The 26,475-nt window shown below is 39.7% G+C and overlaps 1 protein-coding gene across 1 annotated transcript in view; it reads right to left on the bottom strand.

The window, feature by feature from the left end:
- Adamts3 (ADAM metallopeptidase with thrombospondin type 1 motif 3) overlaps positions 1–26,475 on the bottom strand; it is a 126,182-nt gene that overhangs the window by 76,839 nt on the left and 22,868 nt on the right. The window lies entirely within an intron of this gene.

The raw sequence follows: 26,475 nt of genomic DNA, 5'->3' as shown, positions 1-26,475 counted from the left end.
GATTTCTTTAAGAGTTGTGTTGGTCCTGGTGTCTCCTCACAGCAATAGAACAGTGACTAAGACAGAGGTGTATTTGTAATTATAGATGTTTATGACTATAATTTCTTATTAAAGTTCGTCAGTTAAAGAGAAAAAATAGTAATAAAGGCAGGAAATTATGATTCAATGTTTGTGCTTGATTTGTATGCACAAGTTCCTGAGTTCAATTTTAAACGCACACACACACATTTCATTTAAGCTGATGGAAGGAGGAGGGAAACACTGAGTAAGTGCAATGTAATGAAATTTAGACAAAAAAAAAAAAAAAAAGTAGCAAACCTGGCTCTCCTGTTGTTCTAGCTTGGTTTTCTCTTGCTGTGACAAACCACTGGCGGAAATAAACTTGTAGGAGGAAAGAGTTTACTTCAACTCACAGGCCACGGATCATCCTCCAGGGGGGTCAGGATGGACACCCAAGGTGGGAACTGAAGCAAACCCCATGAGGAAGGCTGCTTACTGGCTTGCTCTCCATCACTTGCTCAACCTGAAAGCCAGGATCACCTACCTATAGGTGGGACCCCTCCCAGCCCATCATTAATCAAGAAAATGCCTCAATGACATGCCTTAGGCCAGTCCAGTAGAGGCAATTCCTCAGCTGAGGTCCCCTCTCAGGTGATGCTAGTCTGTGTTAAGCTGACAAAAACTAACTCCAGCCCACCTATTTTCTAAATAATTTGATTTGGCTGAAATTGTATTAGTAAAACAAGCATATTATCACAGTCTACTTTATATCCATCACACCTTTATTTGGTTATTAGTCCATAGGCTGTAAGTAAAAATCTATACAGGCTGAAACCAAGTTTTTTTGAACCAGCATATAGAATTTGTTCTGAATACATAATAGATACCAGGTATTGTTTTATTCGATAATCAACTTAAGAAATGATCTAATATGCTAGGTGCTACCGCACATGTCTGGGGATCAAAGGAAATGAACAGGCTCTATTCTCAGGAGAAAACAAAGTGATATAACAAAGGCACTTACCGTTGTGCCTAGTACCTAGCAAACATAATTGTTTCATTTAAGCGCTACCTCTCCAATCTAAGAAAATTGTGGCACCCGAGCCTGCTCCATGATTTCAGCCAACTCCCAAAAGCCAGGACTCCTTCCTAACTCCCTCACTCGCTACACAATGTTTCCATTACATCTCTGCTGGCTGGGACATAGAGTTCACTACTTTCCTTGGCATCCAAGGAAGACTCTTGCAGCAAAAGTCTGATGAGTTCAGTTACTTACTTGAAGTCTTGTAGGAAAAGGAGACCTGCCCTCTGTATTTTGTATATTTTAATGCACCCAGCCCTCTTTTCCTCTCTTCCTTGTTTGGTTCTTTAAGCAAATCCATCCTCTTTTCTTAAGTAAGCTGAGACTGCTCCAATCATATTTTTAGTCAAAGTCCAGTAATGGCCATACTTTTTGACCCAAACAGGCTCAAGGTGGCTGTGTTCTCTTGATTTCCCTACTACAGGCTGGTCCCTTCCTAAGGGGCTTTTTTAAAAATAATTTTTAAATTAATTTATTCTTTTTACATTCCAATCATATCCCCCTCCCTAGTCTCCTCCCAGTCCCACCCTCCCTCCCTCTTCCCTCCTATTCCTGTCCTCAGAAAGGGGGAGCCCTCCTCCCTTACCAACTGACCCCAGACTACCAGGTCCCTCTAGGACTGCCTGGATCCTCTTCCTCTGTGGCCTGGCAAGACCGTCTCACCAGGGGAAGTGATTGAAGAGCAAGCTGCAGAGTTCATGTCAGAGACAGCTCCTGTTCCCTTTACTACCCAAATGGATACTGAGCTGCCAGTTGGCTACATCTGAGCAGGAGGTGTAGGTCCTCTCCATGCATGGCCCTTGGTTGGTACATCGGCCTCTGCAGGACTCCCTCAGGGGCTTTTTCAATCATATAATAAGCAAAAAATAGTACTCTCTCTACCTATCATCCTACTATTTTCATGCTATTATTAATTCTTATTAGTAAAAACTTCCATTTCTATCTTGGTGGTACCAAGCAGTAAACCCACAATCCCACACAAGAGGTGACTTTCATTATACGAAGAGAACATAAAGGTGTAATTGCTTCCATTCACACAACTGAGAACGATGCTTCCAATCTATCATCCTCCTGGCTTAAAATTCTATTTGTAATCAAAAGAATTATAAGAAATGGCACTAAGGTACCTGTCTTAGTCTTCTGTCGAAAATCGCTAAAAGTTTGGGGCTTTATTTTAGAAACTCTTATTTGCCCATTCATGGCAGAGGTCAACTGTTACAGACCAGATCTGTCACTTAGAAGTCAGTCATCAAAGTCATTATTCACCAGTTTAGAAATAAATGAGGTCAAGTCTATCACAGAGCTCAAGGGTAATAATTTCTGGTGGTGAAAACAACAATTAATTTCTAAATGTAAGTATTGGATGTAAGTTTTGCTTAGGCTAATAATTACTTAATCTAGAATCTACTGTATATCTAGCTCAATTTCCACATATAAAATAATGATAATTGTAGTAATAATAAAAAATTATTGAAATTTTCAAAAAAAGATTTAGCGGACATAACAAAACAGTTATAAAGACAATTAATGTTATATTATTAGTAATACATAAGTACCACTGTCACCTGCTTGGGTCAGGTCCTAGATGGCCAATACTCTCCCCTTCCTGATAACAACTCCTCTGCTAATGTCCCATCTCGGGTTTCTACGTGTATTCTGTCCCAAGGAGGATGAAAATAAAAAAACAAAGAAACAGTAATAATTCACGAGGGCCTCTAGTCTTCCTACCAGTCAAGGGGTATGAATGTAATTCTAACCATAAAGTATTTAGCTTAGACCTAGGGCACACTCAAAAACATTCTGTAGATATTTACGGAATGCTTAAAGATAGTCTAAAATGAATATTGTAGGTAAGAAGTTATCTGGATTGTCAAAGTTCCAATCTTTTCCTGACTGTGGCATAAGACCTATTATGGGAAAAAACTGGAAGCTCCTGGAACATCCCATCCCCTCGCACTGAACACCAAACTTTATAAGTGCCTGCACTCTGTTGTAGCACAGAGAGAAAGGACAGATTTGAGACACCTCAAGGTGTCCTGATTCCCCTTTTGCACTCTCCACTTTGGGCTGGTATGAGAGGTAGACGAGCTTTTCATGAGGTTTTGTAACAGTATAAAGCCTTTCCCTTCTAGTTTGTTTACTAAATTAATCAGTGTAGCTTGTTTCAGCTCATACATAGTTTTCCTTTTAAAATGTGTTCTTTTTCTTTATTCTTTTCATTTCTTAAAATTAAACTGAGTGTGTATATGTGTAAGAGAGAGAAAAGCAGAGAGAGAGAGAGAGAGAGAGAGAGAGAGATGAAGCCAGAAGGGAGGGAAAGGAACAGGAGGGGAGGGGAGGAGGGGAGGGAAAGCAAGCAGAGGTGTGCCATAGCACACTTGGGAAGGTTACAACACTTACAGAATTAGTTCTCTTCTCCTACCATATGGGTCCCAGGAATCTGCCTCTACCCTTTGAGTTGTTAAGTGTTTCTAGAAGGGTGCTTTTATATAATACACATGATTTCTTACACCAACTCTTTAAATTCATTAGAAATAATTTTATAGAGATAGTAAATGCAGAAGATGAGGGCAAGAGATCTCTTGAGGATTTCAACTTAAATGTTCTCTCACCATTAAAGAAAGTAACAGTAAAAAAAAATAAGTGCCAACTAACAGTATTTTATATGGTTATTATTCACTAATTCACTGATTTAATTTATGCTCTATCTCTGATACCCTTGTTTCTCTCCCCCATCTCCCTCTTGAATGATACATACCCATCATTCAAGCATAAAGACTCCAATTTCCTAATTTGTGTCTATCACATTTCTGTCTCCCCTCTCACTTCTGTTAACCCCAGTACTAAATGCATGAGAACAAGAACTGTAACGTCTGCACTGCCAAGTGCCAAAAATAGAAATGCTGTGTGATTTATAGGTTTGAATATAAAGAACTATCCAAAGGAATGACAACCGAATAATATGTCTTTCCAAACAGACACTTTGCTGTACTCCTGAAGTTCACGGTAGAATTTAGTGTAGTTTTACTTTCAATGGTCTCCTGCTGGAAAGTTTCTCCCTGAGATGAAATATCATAGCTTTATGAAGTATTTTGAGACCAACACCCATACTGATGTTTCAAGAAGCAAGGTTTGCCCCATTCTTTTTAGATAATGCAGGTTTCACCTTCCAAATTCCAAAAAAACAACTGTCCACTTCTGGCACACCCAGGCAGTTTCTACCCAACCAATACTGTTATAGATAACAACTAAATATGAATATAAATATGGAATAAGACAGTCAAAACAATCACAGTCAGGAGCCCCCGGAGGATCTAACACTCGGAAGGCAGGAGCAGCACACTCAGTGGTTTTCTGCTTGCAGGCTCTCCTTCCTGAGGTCAGCCGACAGGAGCCGTGAGAGTCAAATAGGAATCTTTTCTTGTCCTGCCGGAAGGACCGAATGACTGAGTTTGGGGATGATAGGACTTAAAGATCAGGTGTGAGTGTGTGAGTGTGTGTGTGTGTGTGTGTGTGTGTGTGTGTGTGTGGAGGATACAGGGATTAGAGCAGGCACGCACCAGGAGATGCAGGGATTCCCATGAACAAAGTCATGGAAGGTCAGCCAAATTCCACAGGAGGACTCTGCTCTCAAATCTCTAGCTGTGTGCCTTTGGGGCTGTTATAAGCAGGCTAGGTGGAGCTTAGAGAAGAGAAGGTTACAATTTAAAATTTGACTCCAGTCTTTCTCAGCCTGAAACAAACAAGCAAAACGGTAAAGAATTAACACCATCCAAGACTTCTCCAAATTGAAAGTCTCTAGAAAGTTTCATTCAGAATACCAAAGATGTAATCCATAACTGTTGGAGATAAGTGAAGATGTAATCCACTATCGAGAGAAAAGACAGTAATTGAAACTGAATTTGAGATGATCCAGATATTAGAAATAAAATCCAACAGTTATATAATTGCTCAGTAACGTGAAGAATTTGTTCACAATGAATAAACGAGGGAGAATCTCAACTGGGAATGAGAGAAAAACAAAAAACAAAAAGAAACAAAAACAAAAACCCACTTAATCCCAAAAGCATTTACAAAAAACTTTGTGAACAGATTGGGCATAGACTAGAAACGACATTTAGAAGAATCAGTGAAGTTGAAGGTGAATGAAGCAAAATAAACAAACAAACAAACAAATAAATGAATGAATGAATAAATGGACTTCCAATAATCTATGGAATGATACCACAGAACATCAGAGTCCATATATCTGGACTCTGATAAAGAATATAAAGCAAAGACCTCACCTCTACACAAAGAACTGTAGGCAACTGTGAATGGAAAGAGTGGGGAAAATAGTCTTCACAGGCAGGAGCACAGCAGTTGGCTATTGACTATCAATTACACTTAAGCCTCAATTAGGGAAGCAATTTTCATATGGTTTAAAAAAATCTTGCTAAGAATTCTAGTACCAAACATACAATAACCATACCCTTGTACTCACTGCCTGCTTCCACGAAACTCATGTTTTTAATGTATCATTTCTGATTTCTAGCCAGCATCAAAATATCTACACACTGGCTTAGAAGGTATACCACCAAGCCAGTAAATTCCGATGTTGTTATCCCCCGACCCAAAAACATCTGCAATCTCAGAATATATCATGCCTAGTAATGTCCCTAAGATGCAACATTTATCAACTAAATTATTTCCTAAAGTCAGTAATCAAAGTAATGTTTGATTTTTTTTCTAAATTATTTTTCCACCTAAACTTATTTTTTGTGTATGTGTATGGATTACATCTGTGAGGGCATGTGTTTATATATTTACATTCTGATTTCTTTAAAGCACATTCCAGCCATCTGTGCTACTCTAACAATGCTAGAGTTAAAGTGCCAATTATAAAGTATTAGCATTTTGCAAAGACAAAGCAAGCCACAGAAACTTACAAGGATTTCGAGCTTCTTTGATGCTTGCAAAATTATTAATTACATGATTAATGCAATGTGAGACAGGGCAGCATCTGATTTCCTCTGAATGCCTTCAGTTTGGAAGTGTTGCAACTAAAATATGACTTAGTAGAAAGAGGAAGAAGGCAAGGAGGAAGGGCTCAGAAAGGAGGGAGGGAGAAAGGGAGGGGAAGAGGGAGAGAAAGAGAAGAGGGAGAGGGAAAGGGAAAAGAGAGAGTGGGAGAGAGGTAGAGAGACAGAGAGGTAGAGAGACAGACAGAGAGAGAGAGAGAGAGAGAGAGAGAGAGAGAGAGAGATGTAGAAGGGAGCAATGGAAAAACACCCAGGGCACCATGGCAACATTCTCATGAAGCAGCCATGTGCAAGTGTAGATAACATCAGTGCTAGAGGAGTCACATTCAGGCAGTTTGGCCTGCCCTGCAAATGCACTGAACCACTGCATCCAAAAGGAGGCCTTTGCAAGCCTGACTTGAAAGTGCAGCAGGAAGTAGCTGCTCACCAGGGTGGAGTAGTGTGTCTTTCTGGAGACCTTCCCTGCTGAGCCTCCAATTTAAAGCCAAGGGTAGCCAAAAACTTCAGCCTGGAGTTAACTACCAAAAATAAAGGCGATTCTAAAGATCAGCTCCTTACTTTAGAAAGGTTTTTAGTGGTATGTGTACATTTTTTTTTTTATGAGAGACTGAAGAGAGCTGCTCAGTTGCCTGCAGCCCAGGCTCAGGTCACAGTGGTCTCTAACTCCAGTTCTAGGACATCCAATACCCTCTCTGGCCTCCAAGGGGCCTGTGTATACCAGGCATACACACAGTGCACAAAGATACATGGTGGGGAAAAGCACCCATCATACACATACATAAACAAATAAATCTTACCAAATTATGCATTTTAATTATGAAATTTCCAATTGAACTGGCTTCCTCGGGTTCTGCCTGTTCTTATATTTATATAGGTAAGAGCCTATGCTTACCTTAAACATGCTAAACATTTTTCACATTCTTACTTCTAACCTATCATCAGTGTATAATTTCATTGTGTTTTTTTTTAAACACTTAAACAAATCTGTCTTCCAATCTTTATTCAAAAATTTATATCCCAAATCCCCCAAAGCTACTGATCTTTAACTGTTGAAGCATTTGGAAACGAAAAAAAACCTAATGTCCCCAGGCAGTTGACACTACTAATTAATAGTTAGAACTGTGCTTTGCATCCTAACCACACTTCCTTCACTAGGTGTCACACCATCTGCGGCTTTCGAGCACACCTGGTGGGGGGCATACACTGGGCTTACCACGAAGAAGTCCCCTGTCACTCCGGTTATCCAAATGCAAGGCCAGTTAGCAAGAAACGCATGTATAATTTGGGCAAGCTTGCTGTATCAAATACTGTACCATCAGAATTTCCCGGCAGCGTCAATGTGAACCTGTGCCTCGGGGAACATAAATGGTCTCAATCAAAACACAAAAGGGTCAGCCACTTCCTACCTGATTAAAAGGCATGGGCTTTAAAAAGGCTACCTGTTTGTGTCTTACAGTATATAATTAACAAAAGATGAAAAGGTGGGCTTTTTGCAAGTTTCTAAGGAATGGTATTTGGCAGCATCAGACATTAACGGAATAATTTTCTAACATCAAAGTACAAAAAACATAAATCTGGGTATTTACCACGTGATTAGTAGCACCCGATCCCTGCCTTACCTGTCAGGAAGATAGAAAATAACTGGAAACATAGTTTACTATTGAATAAGCAAGCAGTTCAACTAACGAAAAAAAAATATTGTCACCCACTCTCTGGGAGGTATTTGGGATTTCGAACTAAAAGATAGAGTTTGAATCCATCTGAACACTTTCATTGTGTTCCTACCTCTGAAATAAACAGAAATAATATACAAGCTGCCCAGGCCACTGCTCAAGTGCTGCTACGGGCAAGGCTCTAAGCAACTCATTTCTCCTGGAAGAGAAGCTCACGTGAAGCTGACATTAAGTAGCTCCAAATTGTGTCTGAAGTAAAAGGAATACAAGAAAAGTAGGAGCAGGAAAGGGATGGGTGGTTCAAGTGAGAAAGGGGAGAGAGAATGAGTGTCCATTCTCAAATGAAAGCAGCTAGAAAATTTTGTCCCAACATATGTGCTAGACCACATAAGATGGATTTTTTCTAAAAGCAATATACGTTATGGGGGATAACAACATCCTCCCCTACGTGGTTCTCTTCCATGTGACTTTATAATGTTTCTGGAAAGAAATGTCTTGTCAAAAGGGAAGAATTGCATTGTTTATGCCATTTTGTCTTGTGTTGCTTTTAAAGGTCTCCTAAGTCTATTCCATGTCTCATCAATGACCAGTTCAGTTTTGGTCTCTTGAACAACAAAACCAGAGAGAGTTCTGGTTCAGTAAACATTAGCAAAAGAAGAGAGGGAGGAAGAGAGACAGATGGAGGAAGGGAAAGGGCTGGAGCAACCACAAAGATTTTCTTCCCTAAGGTTACAGTGAAGGAGAAGCAATAAGTGCCAGAAATAAAGAAAGGCCTGGAAATGGGGCTTGGATTGTGAGCTGCACTACATCAGGGGGGCGACAGCAGGGGGAGGGGCTGTGGAGCTGTGGTCTAGAGGAAGCTTTCTCTGCTACCCTGGCTCCTAATGAGATCGGGCCACAGAAACTATCTTCAGATCAGTGGTTCTCAACCTTCCTAATACTGTGACCCTTTAAAATAGTCCTTCATGTTGTGGTGACTCCCAAACATCAAATTATTGTCATGGCTACTTCATATCTGTAATTTTGCTACTGTTATGAATCATAATGCAAATATTTGATATGCAGAATACCTGATATGAGCTCCTGTTAAAGGGTCATTTGACAACCACCAAAGGGGTCACTAACCACAGGTTGAGAACCACTGCTTTAAATCAAACAAACAAACAAAAAACAACAATCAGGATTATTGGAGTTGGGTGCGGTGGCACAAGTTTATAACACTTATAAGGTGGAAGCAGGAAGATCAGGAATTCAAGGGAAGCTCATGCTACATAGCCAAGTTTGAAGCTAGCCTCTGTCAGAGTCCCTGAAAGGTTGACCTCCCCCTAATGAGAATAAGAAAACTGTTCCTTAGCATACAGGTGAAAACTGAAATTATTTTTTTTTCTGCCAAATGCTGAAGTGACAAACACCATAGCTTGTTTGCCATGTCAAAAGTACCCACATGGACCAGGGCCCTCAGGTTACTGAGCATGACGGGCGATAGCTGGTACCCCCAACTTCAAGCCTTCCTCTGGCATACAGCTCAACACGGTTTTAGGTCTATGATCATGCCAGGTAAGCAAGAAGGACTTCCCTAATCATGAAGCTTATAGGTACCATAGCCCTGATCCCAAGGTTCCCCTCTCCCAAAATCTGTCATCCAATGCTGTTAGAGTGACTGAAAAGATGGCTCTGTAGTTAGAATCCCATGCTCCACAGTCACGATGACTGGAGTTCAGATGCCAGCACCCACATGACAACGAGCATTCCCCCACAACCACTCAATCTCAGCTCAAGGGGTAGTGACAGGGTGCTCACTGAGGTTCACTGGACTCCAGCGTGGCCAAGACATGACCCCACCCCCATGCTCAATAGAGTAACCAGTAGAGGAGAATGAGGAGGGAATGGCTGTGGAATTGCACCAGTGAATTTACGCATGGCTCTGAAAATGAGATGTAGAAAGGATGGGAAGGGAGGGGAGAGGGGCATGAATGAAGATGAACAAGACAGAGTACTTTCTGGTCTACCAAATGCATGTAAATATCTTTAATGTTCATACTTTTGGGGGTGTTTCATCCCAAATTCTATGTTCCAATATTACTGCAGTTTCTCAACGTGTTTACATGTATTTTTAATTTGAATTTATTTATTTGTTTGTTTGTTTGTTTGTTTGTTTATTTTGGTGTGTGTGTCTGCATGTGCATAAATGTCATGGTATATATGTGGAGATTAGAGGGCATCTCTTGACTACTGCTTCTCTCCCACCACCTTCTCGCATCTAAGAATTGAACTCAGGTCATTAGGCCTGTGCACAGCACATCACCCCACTTAGCCATTTGATAGCCCATTAAGTCTTCATGGGAACAGGAAAAAGAGAGTTATAATCAACATGCTTTCCACATGCATCAGTGCCTGCATCTCTAAGTGTGGAAATCTCAGCTATAGCCTCAGATGTTAGCCAACAACATTCTTCTTTCTGTGAAGATAGAAGGGAGGGGTCTGCTTATACATTCCAGAGAGACTCACCTAAAAGCCCCAAAGAGCTTAGGTCAAACATGGAGGTGAGCAGTACGTGGCTGCTGAATGGGGACGGAAGAAAGATGGCCCAAGAGACCTTGTAATTAGGCTTTTGACTTGCAATGTTTCAACCTTCCCATGATCACTGGAATCGTAACTAGCTACTCAACTTTTGAAGAAAGTTCAATGCACCATGTGCCTTTTTCCCAGAACTTCCATTCACAGTTAATAAAAAAGTTTCAGTGCATGTGTGAAGAACCTGAGTTCAAATCCTCAGAACTATGTAAAGATCGATACAATACTGCACACCTTTAATCCCAGTATATCCACGATGAGATGGAAGGCAGAGATGAGACAATTCCCAGCAGCTCACAGTCCAGCTAGCTTGGCATATGAGCAAGAGATCCTTTCTCAAACAAGATGGATCATAAGGACCAATATCCAAGGTTGACCTCTGATTTTTATATAAAGAGTATAACACATACTTTTACAATAGGCACACATGCAAACATAACATGTCACAGTCAGAGTTATGGTCAGAGTCAAGCTTTCTCTTGCTCCCCTCCCCCAGCGCTACACACACACTGGGGGTTAGAGTGATAAAGAAATTCTGGCTAAATGTTTAAAGCTCCCTTTATGTCCGGGGCAATGAAAAGTCAGTATGAGTTCCCCAGGGGCTGACTGACTTAAAAAAAAAAAGTGGTACTAGAATGATACAGCCTAAGCAAAGAGACTGTTCTCATGGTGACCTCTCTTCATCAGACATCTACTGTTTTCAGTCCTGGTACTGTCACTGAATAAAAATCCTCCCCACGCCACCATTCTCTCTAAGAGGCTAAGCAGGTTACTCTCGGGGCTTTGCACTGACTCTCCCCTGCAGGGTAGTCGGGGTAAAGTCCAGTACCAGGGATGGGAAGGCTGCAAGGAGGAAAAAAACATTTCATTCGGCAAAGCAAGCGTGCACTAAGAGGAAAGCTTAACTTCCAGAGACCGAAATGTCAGTATAGATCATGAAGGAGATGGGAGCCTTCCCTGTCAGCAGGGAAGGCTCCAGATCACACCTGGAACCAGGATAAGAGGAGGCCGGGCAGGGAGACCAGAGGGTAATGAATGTTTAAAGCTGGAACCAGTGCTCTGAGGATGCAGTTGGGGGTGGGGAGGGGCATGCAAGCTGCACCATTGGAAATATTGTTGAGACCGACAAAGAAGTTAAGGCCACCAAAGCAACAACCTGTGTGCACAGCTGAGGCAAAAAGCAAAGCTGAAGATGCCCTTGCTACAGCAGAGAAACAGCATAAGAGTTTAAGATAACATGCATGATCATGGGAAAAAAAAATAGCAAGATAGTTTCTAGTTTTCATGGATTGAAGAAACCTTTTAAAACATGACAGGTGAGTCTGGCCACTTGTCACACCTTAGTTCTACAGATAAAAAAAAAAATGTATTTTCTGCTTCTGCTTAGAAAATACGCTATCTAAAATGTCATGGGTGTAAAGATGCTTCAAACAGCTTGAATGCTGGGCAGGGGGTGTGGCTTAGCTGGTAGAGTGGGTAAATCCCCGGGTTAGTTTCCCAGCATAGCATTAACCAGCTGCAGTCCTGCATGCCTGTGATCCCAGTACCTGAAACCTAGAATCTGGAAGATCAGAAGTTCAAAGTTATCCTCAGCTATATAGGGAGGCTGAGGGCAGCCTGGCTCCCACGAAACCACATCTCTAAAAGAAAATAAAAATTTCTAGACCTATCATGTCCATCTTGTGTAGTGGCTACAAGCACAGAAGAAAAGTGGCCTTGGGTTCTCACAGCTATTGGCTGAGTACATATGAACACAAACTTTTATTCATTAACTCCTAGGGACCAGCGCCAGCCCTCTGTACTGCCATGTTCATATTTCCTAAGTCAAAAGAGAGATAAGCAGCTTCAACGGAGTCTCCAGGCTTCCACCCCGAATGCTGCATTTGCCAGCACACTGACAGGTGATAGCAAGCACCCTTATAGCTTTCTCACTGTGACAGTGCAGGTGGTCCAGGTAGTGAGCCTCGCGTGTCTACTTCCACTTTCTCCAAGTAGGGCCTCATCTTACACCACTCTAGCCTGCCACAAACTGCTTCTTATGACTTACACGTTCAAAACAACAACAACAACAAAACACATCCTTAATCCAAAGTAGAGAGGGGCACACTGCATCGTATGTGACATTATTTTATTCTAAAAAATTCCCATTTCCACAGATGTTGGTAGTTTTCTTTGTCTACCTTCCCCTACATCAGGTTCTGTGGTAAAATTTGGGGGAGGCTGCAAGCCTCATTCAATTCTAAATGATGAAGAAAAACAGAGAAGAGGCGACAGTGATAAAGGAATCTGATTCTTTCATTGGCTTCTTCTCCTAAGACTACCATATTTCTTTGTCCAGTTCTGTCTGTTGTCTTTCTACCTTATATCTTACACTTTCAGAGACAGCCAGGGGCAGCTAGCTTCCAGTTCTAATGCCCACGAAGTATAAAAGAAATCTACACTCTACACCTTCAGAAGATTATGTATAAAATACACTTTTTTGTCAGTCATCTATTTTCCAGTAAAATGTTAGTTGCTATTTTCCCCTTTGTGAACTTAGGTTTTTAAACTATGCCTGCTGTCTGCTATGAGGGTATCTTAAAAGATGCTAGGCCAAAAGAGACAACCCATAGGAACCTGAACTAAAATGTCCACTACTTTCTCAGAACAACACATTTTAAAGGCTTTTAGATAAATGTGAGATGTGAATACGAGTGTAGAATTTGAAAAATCACACAATAAAAACTAAACAGAAGCCTTGTCTCGGGAGGTGTGGTGGTGCACACTTTAATATAGCGCTCGGGAAGCAGAGACGAGAGGATGAAAGCGAGTTCAAGGCCAGCTTCAGCTGCAACGAGAGACCCAGTTTCAGGGCTAATACACAATAAACAAATACACTTTCCCTCACCATTCCATCTCCCAGTTACCACAGAATCCTCAACGTAGGCTGTCATTTGTCTTCCCAAGTATTAGTTTGTCATTAAGTAAATACTGTGGTCCTCCAACATTGTATCTTGATCTATATGTAAAAGGGACACAATCGTTGCACATACAGAATATTTAAAGTCAGGATGAAGAGAATGCAAATGGATATAGGAGATGCTACACTGCAATAACGAACTGATATATACTATTCTCTTCGCTATGTAATATTTGCTAGGTTGATGAAACACAAGTCCAGGGAGCAGAGAAAGTATTGATAACCTAGGCAAAATTATCAGCACCAAATTTGAAGTTTTTCAGTTTTTTTCTTTATTAAAAAACCGAATTTGAAAATACAGGACAATCATGTAGAGGACAAGTGAAAATGAAAAATAAATAGTTTAACAGACTGCATAGGGGTGTTCCTATGAGCCCACCCCCCTTTTTTTCTGTGCTGATTTTCCCACAGGAAGGAAGAGATTAAAGGATGGATTACTTCATGCACTATAAAGGTCTCTACGCTGACCCCACTCTTAGAGGGAACTCTTTCAGAGGAATAATGCTATAAAGAACGGTGAAAACCCACAACTGAGCCCTTCAGAGGGCCCTCATTCACAGCCCCCATTGACTGCCATGGCCTTCTCCTATGGAATTCAAAATAATTCACTGCCCACCAGAATACTGAGTTCACAGAGAGGAAGAAAGTGGCAGAGCTGCTTTGCATCTATTTAATTTTTTTTTTCCAGAAACTTGAAGGGGGTTAATCTTCTACAAGTCCAGTCATGTGCTTTCACAAAGGACCAAGAAGGAGTCGCAAAGCCTCCCCGGACTCCGCAGGAAGCTCTTTCTTTGTGCCTTCTTTTCTACACATGTCTGACAAAGAAGCTAAGTGTCTCCTGCCTGGATTCTGAGGTGAGGGAAGCCGCAATGATGTCATCGCCGCTGAAGAGCACTGTGAGCTGAGATAATGAAGACCTCTTCGCCCAAGGCATTACCATTGCCTCAGTGCAGACTTCCTAAACTTCCAAACACCTCAGGCTCCTATTCATCGGAAGGGGTGGTGTGTTGTTCTTTATCGTCAGAATTATTAGAAAGAAATCCGAGCAGATCATGTCTCCCTCTCACTGAAACATAGCCTCTTGAGTTTAGTGAGTCTGTAACATTGCGCCAGAATGGTATGGTTTATTCATGCACTTGAAGTGGAAAAAAATAGTACCTTTATTATTTTTTATGAGGAACAGGTATGTTATTCAATTAATTGTTTTCTAAATTGTATTCAAATTCCCGGAATTTGGTAGGAAATACGTCATTACATGAACAGCAGCAACTATCCACTTGGTTAATCCCGAATATAAGTATAAACGTAGATTTTAAGAGAAAATTGGATTATTCAAGAATGTTTAGGACAGTTAGTCTCTAACAGTTTTTATGCCGGAGACCATTCTGAAAATACTTTAGAAGCTGTGGGAGCTTGCCAAGAGAGTAGAGTTGATGAGCTCCATTATGCACATACTCAGAAAACTACACACGTATGCTTGAGGCCTCCTGACACTAGCAAAGCCTGCATCACACAGCACAACTGCAGTAGAAAAGCAAACTTGTGTCCAAGCCCTGTTGGAAAATATTTTTGTAGAGCTGTGATTTTCCTTTAGAGATTTGACTTTCTCAAAACACTTTACTTTCTCCCATGCTGTGACTTATGGAATATTCTGTTTAAAGCATATTTAATGCTGCACACAGAGGAGTGGTCTCCCTTAAACTAGTATAAATAAGCAAGTTGAAGGGAAATATTTTGTTTTCAAACAACATTACACAGTTAGGTAAAATAAAAGGTGAGGGCCTCGAGATATCGTTCAGTATTTAACGGCCTTTGCTGCTCTTGCAGAGGACTCAGGCTCAGTTCCCAGCACCGACAGTGCAGCTATAAATCATCTAAAACTCTAGTTTCGGAATTTCCGATGCCCTCTTCTGGCCTCTTCAGGCACTGCACAAACATGATGCTCAGCCATACATACAGGCAAAACCACCCACACACATCAAGTAAAAGTAAGTGAACCTTAAAAGAAAAAGGTGGTCACAAACTAAAATAGACAAGCAGTATGCACTGAGGATGTAGGTGTCATTTCTCAGGCCTCATCTGGAAGACACTGTCTCCATCTTTCAGCTGCCTCACCATCTAAGGCAGAGAGTTAACTCCTTTCTCATGGAGAGAGTCCAGTGTTTTCCCAGAAAAGTAAGATACAAGGATACGTTCCATTGTTTCAAAAGGAAAAGATACACAGTCTAGTGGATACAATTAGAAAATATAAATCTGAGTAAAAAAACAAAACAAAACAAAACAAAACAACAACAACAACAACAAAAAAAAAACAATGTTTAGGAGACAGTTTAGCAAACCCCAAATGAAGACTATCAGTAGGAAATGAGAATCACTAAAGAATACTAAGGTCAGAAACACTAGAAGGATTCAGGACATGATGTTAAAAAAAAAAGCTATGATATTTTATCCAACAGGCAATTCTAGTCCAGATGATGGGATACAATATTACAGTGCCAGTGGTCACCACTTCCACAATAAATCTCCCGAGCACACACCAAGCAGATTACTTACACTATCAGCATGTATAAAGACATTTACCAGGATACAGAGAAATCGTGTGACTTTACAGAGTTTCCTTTATTGTATTCTTTGTCATTCCTGAACTTGGGTAGGTTCTGTGATATGTAATGTTCATGTTCTGTGATGTAGAAATGATAGCAATTCATTGGTGTGTGTTCAACATACAGGTGGCGTGAGTACACACCCCAACTCTTCATATTGCCACGATATAGAAACCCTCACCTCAAACAGGGCCAAGACAAATAGGCTCAGGAACAGAATAGCTAGGGGTCCACTACAGTGTATGAAAGACACAGTGAAATATCCCACAGGTTTGTATGCTTGAACAGTTGCTCCCAAGCTGGCTACCCTGTTTTGTTAGGCTGTGGAATCTTTGGAGGTAGCACTTGAGAAGGTGGGTGCTTGGGAGATTGGCTTTGAGGTCTATACAGCCCAATCCCTTTTCTTATCTTGTCTCTGCATCCTGGTCTGTTGAGATAGGACAGAGCAGTTGCCACACGATGCTTCTGGCACAGTCTCCTGCACCATGGAGTTAGTCACCTGCCATGCTAGAGAGTGTCCTCTTAAACTATAAACCAAAGTGTTCCTCCTCCAAGTGGCTTCTCGTTGGGCATTCAGTAGTAGCAATGACAAAAGTGACTAATACAGATGTTTGGCAATTCTTTTCAAGGGCCCTGGGCCACCACCAGGGGAAGATACAGTCACATTAAAAAACAGTAAGAATTAACGTACAATTAAGCACTTACAATTCAGTACAATTCAATGAACTGAAATGAGGTTTCTTTATTTCAGTGGTTTTTTTTTTAAGGCTTTGAAATATGCAGTATTATTTTCACACCTAATAAATGAGAAAACAGAGTTTGTAGGTTAAATAACTTTACCAAGCATGTCATAAAGCTATTTAGTATATGCCCTTGGGATAAAATACAGTACAACCAAAATAAATTTACCCATCATTGACAGCTTAGACTTAGATCTAGCTAGCTGAATTGAGTTCTGAGTATTTCCAGGTACTTCTTAATGTTTGGTTAAAAAACAGTTAAGAGCTATACTTTTAAAACTATTATCCCCAGAGCTGCCCACACTTCAGTCTTCTTATCTCCCCAATGTTGCATTTTAATCCAAAATCAGGCATCCTTCAAGATCCATGTATAGTCCGGCAAACACTGTAGATTTCACTGGTACCTTGAAAGTTGCATGAAATCTATTTTCTAGATTGCTCACTGGAGTGTGAATTGAACAATGGCTTAGTTTTTTTTTTAAGAAGTTATTTTTTATTTTAAAATATATTTTTTAATTTTAGCCATTGACAGAGATGAGTATAATATTAACTCAACCCAAAATAAATATCATAACACTTTAACCTTCAGCTTTCTTTTTTTTAAATTTTTTATTTACTTTGTATCCCAGCCGTAGCCCCCTCATTCCCTCCCAATCCCACCCTATAATGGCTGAGTTTTAATTGATTATGTTTTAACCAGTTTTTACTGCAGTATGCTGTTGGATGATAGATCACATGGTTAAGTATCTGGTAAACAAATAATAATTATTTTGCATTATATCCTAGAAGTTTGTTTAAAAATTCTCAGTATTTTATCTTCATGTGTTTTGAAGATGCAAACCATGGCTTCTAAACCTATCTTAAAAAAATGGTCCAAGATTAGCTAATGAAATCTCTTTTATTATTTTATGTGAGGTAGAAAATAATAAAATTCATAAGAAGGTTACAGGCTAGACAGTCCGGTATCAAAATAAAATAAATAATTTAATTAAATTATTTATTTATTTAATTAATTAATACCAAGTTTAAAACTACCTCAATACAAGATTGAAATGTCTGAGTCTGTTTTGAAAAACCATCTCCAGGTAAATATATTCCAAGACATCTGACACAGTCGAAGTAACTCTATGAAACAACCTTCATAAAAATGTCTAGTAATGTCCAGAAGGTGGTATGAAAGGGGACTGATCAGAAAATGTGTGTGATCCTGTTTTCATGCAACGTGGTCTTAAATTAAGCAAGTTTCTTAAAGAACTCTATATCTAGGTCATATGAGAGACTTATGACTAGACACAGGAGGGTGGGCCCAGGGACTAAACACTGGGCACTGTGGCAACCAGCTCCCAGTGCATTAGCTTTTTCAGCTGTATCTAACATTCCAAACTCCCTGTGAGCTTTAGTTACTAGACCTGGGCACCTACAGGCAGAAATGCCATCATGAGTCTTTTGCAAACAAGCAAGGAGTACTAAATTAGCTGACCTTCCTTTGTGCTAAAGGGAATCTGGAGATAGCTCTTCCGTCACTTTTAGCACTTGTTACTGTACCTCTGGACAAAAAGAGTAAATATCTTCAGAAGTGTATGATCCCATAGTGACAATATTACTATATACTCTGTGATTTGCATAAAAATCACTCAGTCACTTCTCTGTCGATGATTTAAAAAGCATCGTGCTTCCATAATCACAAAAAATAAATTTAATAACTTTTATTCACTTGTAAAATTTTATGCTTTATTCTGTTAAATTGACCCAGCATCAAACATCCTTCTAAATTTGGATCTGTCTTCTAATCTTCCAATAGATTAGTGTAGCTCTCTGACCTTGTTGGGGAACTTTGTTTGCTGTACAGTGAATGCTCGTGAAGGTAGAAACTCACAACTGATCGAACTATGGAAAACTGTCAGTGGAGGGCTTAGCCACAGTGAGGAGCCCCAGTGGGTCTTGGGAAAGCTGGCGGAGGGTAAACATGATCAAATCACACTGCATGTAATTCTCAAATAAAAAAAGTTCTGTGGAAATTGGAATAAAACTGTGTTTTCATATGTTAATTAGAAAAAAATAGTTATTTGGGATTAAACTATGAATGTCCAGATAGAGAGATTGGAAAACAGAGGTCTTCTTAGTGACTGAGGACATTCAAGATGATCTGTGATGCCATTTAAGCAACAAGGCACAGGATAAAATGTACATATGCTTTGGAAGTAATTAATACAATCAGTCCTCTTCCCAAATTGTCCTCTCAAGAGAGCTTTTATGTACATATATGTTTTCTACAACTCCTGAAACATGGAGCTACTGGACTGAACAGAGAAGTCCATTGCTTGTGCAATGAGACTAGCTTGGAAAATACAATATTACTCCTCTTTGTTTTTGTGAAAAGGTGACCTGCTTATATTAGTCTTCCCACAGTGCTGGCTGAGAAGCCTCGAGTGAAAATAGAAAAGCAGAAAAGAAAGGAAACCATTACAGATAAGATTGCTGCATCAAAGAGAACAGAAACAAACAGAAAGCCATCTGTGTTCACTCAGAGAGTAAATATTGTGAAAATATCCACACTCAGAAAACAATCTACCAATTCCATACAATCCCTATCAAAGTCTAATGGGTGTTCTTTTTTAATAGAAACAATAAAAGCAATACTAAAATTTTTATAAACCACAGAGGACCTAAATGGCTGATAGAAAGTACCAAAGACTTTGACATCAGAAATGAGAGTGTAACCTGATAGAAGAAGATGTTGAGTAAATTCTTTATTGCCCTGCATAAGACCCAAGAAAGACAGACAACAAAAGCAAACATAGGGATGTGGGACAGTCATAGTTTTTCTTTCTCCCTGAAGTGGTGATAAAAAGATTCTGACAAAAGCAACTGAGGAGAGAAAGGCTTTTTTTCAAGCTCACAGTTTAGAGGCATCAAGGCAGGGAAATCAAAGCAGGAAGCATCGGAAGTACCTGGTTATCTTAACTCACATTTAAATTGCTACTACTTAACCTCTTTGCTTCTCATTTACTTAATTCCCAAGACTCAAAACATGAAGTTAATTTTAGTTACCCTAAATGTTGAATCATAACCGTCATAAAAGATTGTAACAGGAAGAAATGAAGTTGGGAGCCACTCCTAGGCATACTGAAGTGAGCTGAATAATGACTAAGAAAGATTTTTAAAACTCATTAAAGATGGGAGTTTTAGCAGAGAGCCTACGTGGGGCTGACATAGGCCCTCTGCATATATGATTCAGGTGTGTACCTTGGTCTTCTTGTGGAACTCCTAACAGTGGGAGCAGGAGCAGCCTCTGACTCTTTTTATGGCTTTTGGTACCCTTTCTTCATACTGAGTTGCCGCACCCATCCTTAAAATGAGATGATGCACCTAATTTTAGTGCAACTTGATATGCCATGTTTGATTGATATCCATAGGAGGCCTGTCCTTTTTCTGAAGCAAACCAGAGGAGGAGCTAATGGAAGTGGGCAAAGAGGAGATGGAGGGGCACTGGGAGAAGAGGAGGGAGGGGAAACTGTGGTTGGGATGTAAAATAATAATAATAATAATAATAATAATAATAATAATAATAATAATAAAGATAGGAGTTTTAATAAAAATAAGGATCTAAATTGTTACCATTATAATTATTTTGTGCAATATTCATGATTCAAGTTGCAAATATATAAAAATCACCTGCACATAAGCCACATATGCACATTGGGCTAAGTCTGAACTGACAGCCTTTTTGAATATTTCTTCTTGTTTTTAAGGAGAGATGCTAACAAGGGATGGAAAGTGGTCCATGGAATACAAACTATGGTGACCCTACCTGAACCACACTCATGCTTTTTCAAATGCTGGGTAGTTCTAAAAGAGAATGGGGATTTTAACTAGCATCCGTAGCAATGTGTTTTTTTCCAGCCTGCTAAACTGAATTCTTCCTCTTAAACAATAATAGAAAACTTTTTATGTAAGAAGTGGGAAATAGTAAGAGCTGGAGTGGACAGGGTCTCCACAAGGAGAGCAACAGAACAAGAAAATTTGAACACAGGGAACTTCTCAGAAACTCACACTCCAACAAAGGACTATTCATGGAGATAACCTAGAACCCCTGCACAGATGTAGCACATGGCAGTTCAGTGTCCAAGTGGGTTACATAGTAATGGGAAGAGGGACTGCCTCTGACATAATCTGATTGCCCTGCTCTTTGATCACCTCCCCCTGAGGGGAGAGCAGCCTTACCAGGCCACAGTAGAGGACAATGCAGCCATTTTTTATGAGAACTGATAGACTAAGACCAGAAAGGAGAGGAGAACCTCCCCTATCAGTGGACTTGGGGAGTGGCATGCATGCAGAAAGGGGAGGGAGGGTGGGATTGGGATGGGAGGAGGGAGGGGCTTATGGGGGGATACAAAATGAATAAAGTGTAATTAATAAAAAATTTAAAAAAAAGAAAACTCAATCTTTAGCAGTGACAATTACTTTCCTGACACTAGATGAGAGGCTGCAGGCAAATCCATACAGTGAGGGAAGACAATGGACAGTGCCATCAAAACCCCCTCCTTGCCTTGCTGACATGTCACCCAAAATTGGAAATGAAGAGCTTAAGTGTTTAAGAGATTATTGTTAGGTCTAAAATCCCAATTTCTTATTACTCATAAATTTGTTTGATGGCATTATATCAGTACAGATATCAAATAGTATAAGACACTAAAAACATCATTTTCAAAAGCAAATAAAGAAATGTTTTTAGCAGCCACTTATCTCATAAGTAGATTAGATAGTACAAAGACATAAAATTAGACAGCACATGACATATGGAGGAGAAAAAAAAAATGGGAGTTCTGAAACTGAGGACCAAACTTGGAAAACACTTCAAGGATTCATAGATTTAGTTCTTGAACAGCAACATCGGAGTAAATTCCTTAGCAAGTTTGTAGGTGCTTTATATTGTTAATATGTGAAAATTCTTTAACTATTATTGGCTCTGCTTTCTGATTACTTCATGAAATAATACTGAATTCATTTTCTCTATAATTATCGTAAACAGGCAGACTGAAATACACTTAAATATATGATATATATATAATATATATTATATATATAATATATATAATATATATAATATATATATCATATATTATAATTATATATTATTATAATTAATATTATATATTATTATATTATAAATATAATTATATATTTATAAATATATAATATATGATTAGTATTTCTATATGCATTCAATAGAAGTATCTCAACAAATGACCTTCAGATTAGAGTACAAACCACTAGCTGGGAAAATTTATAATCTAACACTACTTAAAGGAATGTTTGTTCAATGGCATATCTTCATCATAGTAATATCCTTTATGCATCATTTTCTAATAAAAATATCTGCCAACATTAATTGATATCATTTCATATTATCCTTTTACAAAGCCTATCAAGGATTCTCTTTGATCCATGTACACACAGGTCATGAGAATCTACCAAAGCAAAGGGTTGGGGCACCTATTCATATGTCTAAATCCAAGGAAGATTGTATCTACCCAGTTCCTAGCATCTTCCCATTGCTCCTGCTTGCTGTATAGTTTCACTCCCCAGTAACCAGGAGCAACTCCTAAATCATTTCTGACTACTCCATGTTTCCCACCTGCGACAAAGACACTTCTTCAGGGCACCATGACAACCACATCAGCGAACCAAGCACTTGGGTTCCTGTAGGAAAATGAAAAACTCTGAAAGGCAGCTAGGAGATAAAGGCTTACGAGTCCTTGTTTCCCACTGGTAGGAAGTAATTACAAAAATTACTTTGACACAGAGCCACTGCTGAATGAATAGCTTGTAATGTGAGAAGAGAAGCCTAAGGGCCTATGGACTCAATACAAGATATGGAAAGCTGAATGATGCCATGTAAGCATCCTCCTCCCCCATAACTGCCTGTAGCAAACCTCTAAGCAGGACAGTGTGCACAGTCTTAAGGGTTGGTCAGGGTATGTTTCTGCTGTTGTTGGTGTTGTCGGCTTTTTGTTTTTGTTTAGATCTGAGTTTGGGCAAATGATTGAATAGTGGAGGTTAATTTTGAATTCATATCATTATCAATTGCAATTTTATAAACAGAGTCACACAGAAAACTGGTTTGGATGGACTACATATGGAAAAAAAAAGAAAAAGAAAGATTCTCCAACTAGAGAGAAGCAAATAAAAGGCTCCCATCATGATGAAGTAGAGATTGTGATGACACAGAGACAGTGATTACATAGACACCATAGTGACATAGAGACCATGATGACACAGAGGATCTTCTCTATCACAAGCACACAAGCTTCTGTTCATTTCTAACTGGAAGGATACCCAACCCCCTTCCCCACGCCTTTGACGGGGACAGGAAGAGCTGTATTTTACCCAAACAGCCAACTCTGGACTGATCAGAACTAACAGTGACAATGTTAAAGTCCTGAAGGGCTCAAACTGTTTGTGTCTGGCAGATAGTACATGCTTGTGTATGTGTGGTCAAAGACCAAATTTGCCTATCTTCCTCTACTGCTCTCCACATTAATTTTTGTCATAGGGTTTCTCACCAAATCTGGAACTGACCATTTTGGCTAGGCAGACTGGTCATTGAGTCCCCAAGACCCACCCGTCTATTTCACCAGCAAAAGGTTATCTATACATATCGCCATGCCTGGGTTTTACTTTTTGGCTGGTGAAGATTTTAATTTAGGCCTCCAAGAGCCAACACCACAGTCATGGAGGTCTTGCCTATAAAGTAGTAATTACAAAGGCAAGCTACATGACTATGATTTGGGTACCAAGTTCAACATATTTCTAAATAAGTCTTCAAAATTTTCCATATTTCAAAAGCAATACAACTTCCCCATTTAGACTGAAGATGAAGGTATCACTGAGTTGACCGAAGGTCTTATGGTTGAGTTATACCATATACAAGCGGGTTCCGAGCTATAACTCAAGACACATGTTATTGGAAACAGGAAATGGAAATACAAGTTTGCATCTTGCCAACATGGGTCCTTGAGAGAACTAGGAACATATTTTCATTTCATTTCTAGTTTTAGTTTTGTTTTTGTTTTGATGACATAATGGCCCTCCTCACCTAAAACTACAGATAGGCAATTCCTTTTAAGGGTGCCTGACTTTGAACAATGCTTTCCTTCAGATGCTCAGTGATATACCTAGGAGAAAGAGGAGAGTCAGTCCAAGCATTATAAGCCAACCCATACCCTCGGTCATCTCTGTTCATTCTTCCCACATTGCCCCATCAATAATTATGAGAATATGTATTGCATATTTGGAGTAAAGTTGGAGTTTAATAGAAGCTGTTTTCATACAGGTTTAAGCCTGGGCAATGAGGGGGTGACAGCAGGGTGCTTAGCAAACGGCAGTACACATGAAGACACTGGCCCTGCCTTCTCCAGTGAGTTACCCACAAAGGCAGTTTTTAAATATCCTCACTGTTTCCAGCAGATCTTCAAAGCCAAATTCAAATCATTCCCACATATCATCTTCACCAAGCCTCATTCTGTTCATATTTTATATACTCTAATTCAGGAAAAGGATTTCTCTGGTCTCAAATTAGTATTCTGAGATATGTTAGATTCTTGACTCTCTTCTCTTTCCCAACCCACAAGATCCGCTATCAATTTTATTTCAATCTCCATTCACATTTAGCACCAGGGGTTCCATCTTCTACTTGTTCTCTTGTTATCTATTGTTGGTTAGAACCCCTGCTGCATGTTCCTGCACACGCTGGGAAACCCTGTCTGATCTCTTTCCCCCAACCCCACCGCATTGGGAGGCCTCCTAACAAAGGAAAGAGACCAAGAGCCTAGTTCTACATTCCTGGCATCTGTCACACCTCCTCCCCTCATGCCTCTAGCCACCCAAATCCCCACCTAAGTGCTCAGCTCTTGACCATACTTGGGCAAACCTCAGCTCCTGGCTGACAAGTCATCACCCTTCACCTACTGCCCGAGGCCAGTTCTCCAACTTCCTCAGCCCTCATTCTTTGGATCTAATGAACCTGCCCGAGAGTTGTCCCCAATAACCTGTTTCAATACTTTTAATTTTCTTCAATTTGACTTACTGTATTGGTGGAGAAGCCATTCACCCATCACTTTTGTTCAGGCCCTAATATGTTTCAATTTAGATAATTACAACAAACTGTCACTCAGACATATGGCACTTCAGAGTACAAAGTGAATAAATTGTAATAAATAATAAATAATAATAAAGAAAAATTTAAAAAGAAAAAAATGAACTACAAAAGACTTCAAAAAAACAAAAACAAACAAAAAAAAAAGCCAGGCAATTACCAGGATAAGTAGATGATAGGACAAACTGTTTTTTCAGGCTCTCCTGATAAGCTCTGCAGGGTCACAGGTAACCACTTGTGAATCAATATCCCATACCAACACCCTGATATCTTGGTGTCAGAAAAATGATGAAGACACAGTCCTCAAATCTGTTTTTTCCTATCAACAGCTTAGCTTCTGCATTTTACTTCTCTTATTGTAACTTGTTGAATAATGATGAATCTCCTAAGATGGAATCTTAACTTGATCCAGAAAAGCACAAATTTATATGGCACTTCAGTGCTCATTTACAAATCAATATACCTTGTTCACTCACTACATTTTTAAATGATAAAATATATTATAAAAGATATTAATAATTTATACTTAGATTATATTTCATCTATAAAAATACTGACTCCCTGGTCTTTGGCAACAAGAGAACTGGAAGGCCATATTCTGGTGTTTCAATTTTTGAATCTGAACTCTTCTTAAACTAAGGAAGAAAGTTAAGTTTTGATATAGCTAAATATTCTTTTTTAATTTTAGTTATTATTTTTATATTAATTATGATTTATTCACTTTGTATCCCAGCTGTAGCTCCCTCCATCATTTCTTCCCAATCCCACACTCCCTCCCTCCCTCATCTCCTCCCATGCCCCTCTCCAAGTCCACTGATAGGGGAGGTCCTCCTCCCCTTCCATTTGACTCTAGCCTATCAGGTCTCATCAGGACTGGCTGCATTGTCTTCCTCTGTGGACTTGTAAGGCTGCTCCCCCCTCAGGGGGAGGTGTTCAAAGAGCCAGCCACTGAGTACATGTCAGAGACAGTCTCTGTTCCTCCTACTAGGCAACCCTCTTAGATACTGAGCTGCCATGGGCAGATGGACATTGGAAGAGGGAGAAAACAGGAAACAGGACAGGAGCCTATCACAGAGGGCCTCTGAAAGACTCTACCCAGCAGTGTATCAAAGCAGATGCTATGAATCATAGCCAAACTTTGGGCAGAGTGCAGGGAATCTTATGAAAGAAGGTGGAGATAGAAAGACCTGTAAGGGACAGGAGCTCCACAGGGAGAGCAACAGTTAAATATTCTGCTGCTATCACCAGTAACTAAATCAGAACACCGTAACTATGGAAATAAAAGCTATTCATTTCATGTTAAGGTTTATCTTGGGACATCCCAGTACAAGAATTGAGTTAAGTTAGAGTGAAGAAGCAGCTGTTTTACCTCCACACGTGGCCACTGCAAACCTCTCCCAAGTGGGTCACTTTAGCCAATGGTCTACTTTCGCTATAAGACAACCTTCTTGTCATGACTGGAGTCAGTCTTCAACGTGTGGATCATTATAAACCAGTTTTATTGTAAACTGATATGCTGGTGCTGCCAGAACTAATACTTTAAAAAACTGCCCCAAATAATCTATCAATTTCCATTAATAGACTGGTTTTCTGAGTGTATGTGTCTGTGTTTGTGTGTGATCTATCTATCTATCTATCTATCTATCTATCTATCTATCTATCTATC

This window comes from Psammomys obesus, unplaced genomic scaffold (assembly GCF_907164565.1).
Source record: "Psammomys obesus unplaced genomic scaffold, mPsaObe1.curated_primary_1811, whole genome shotgun sequence".
Taxonomy (NCBI): domain Eukaryota; kingdom Metazoa; phylum Chordata; class Mammalia; order Rodentia; family Muridae; genus Psammomys; species Psammomys obesus.
This window is presented reverse-complemented; position numbering and strand designations above follow the sequence as displayed.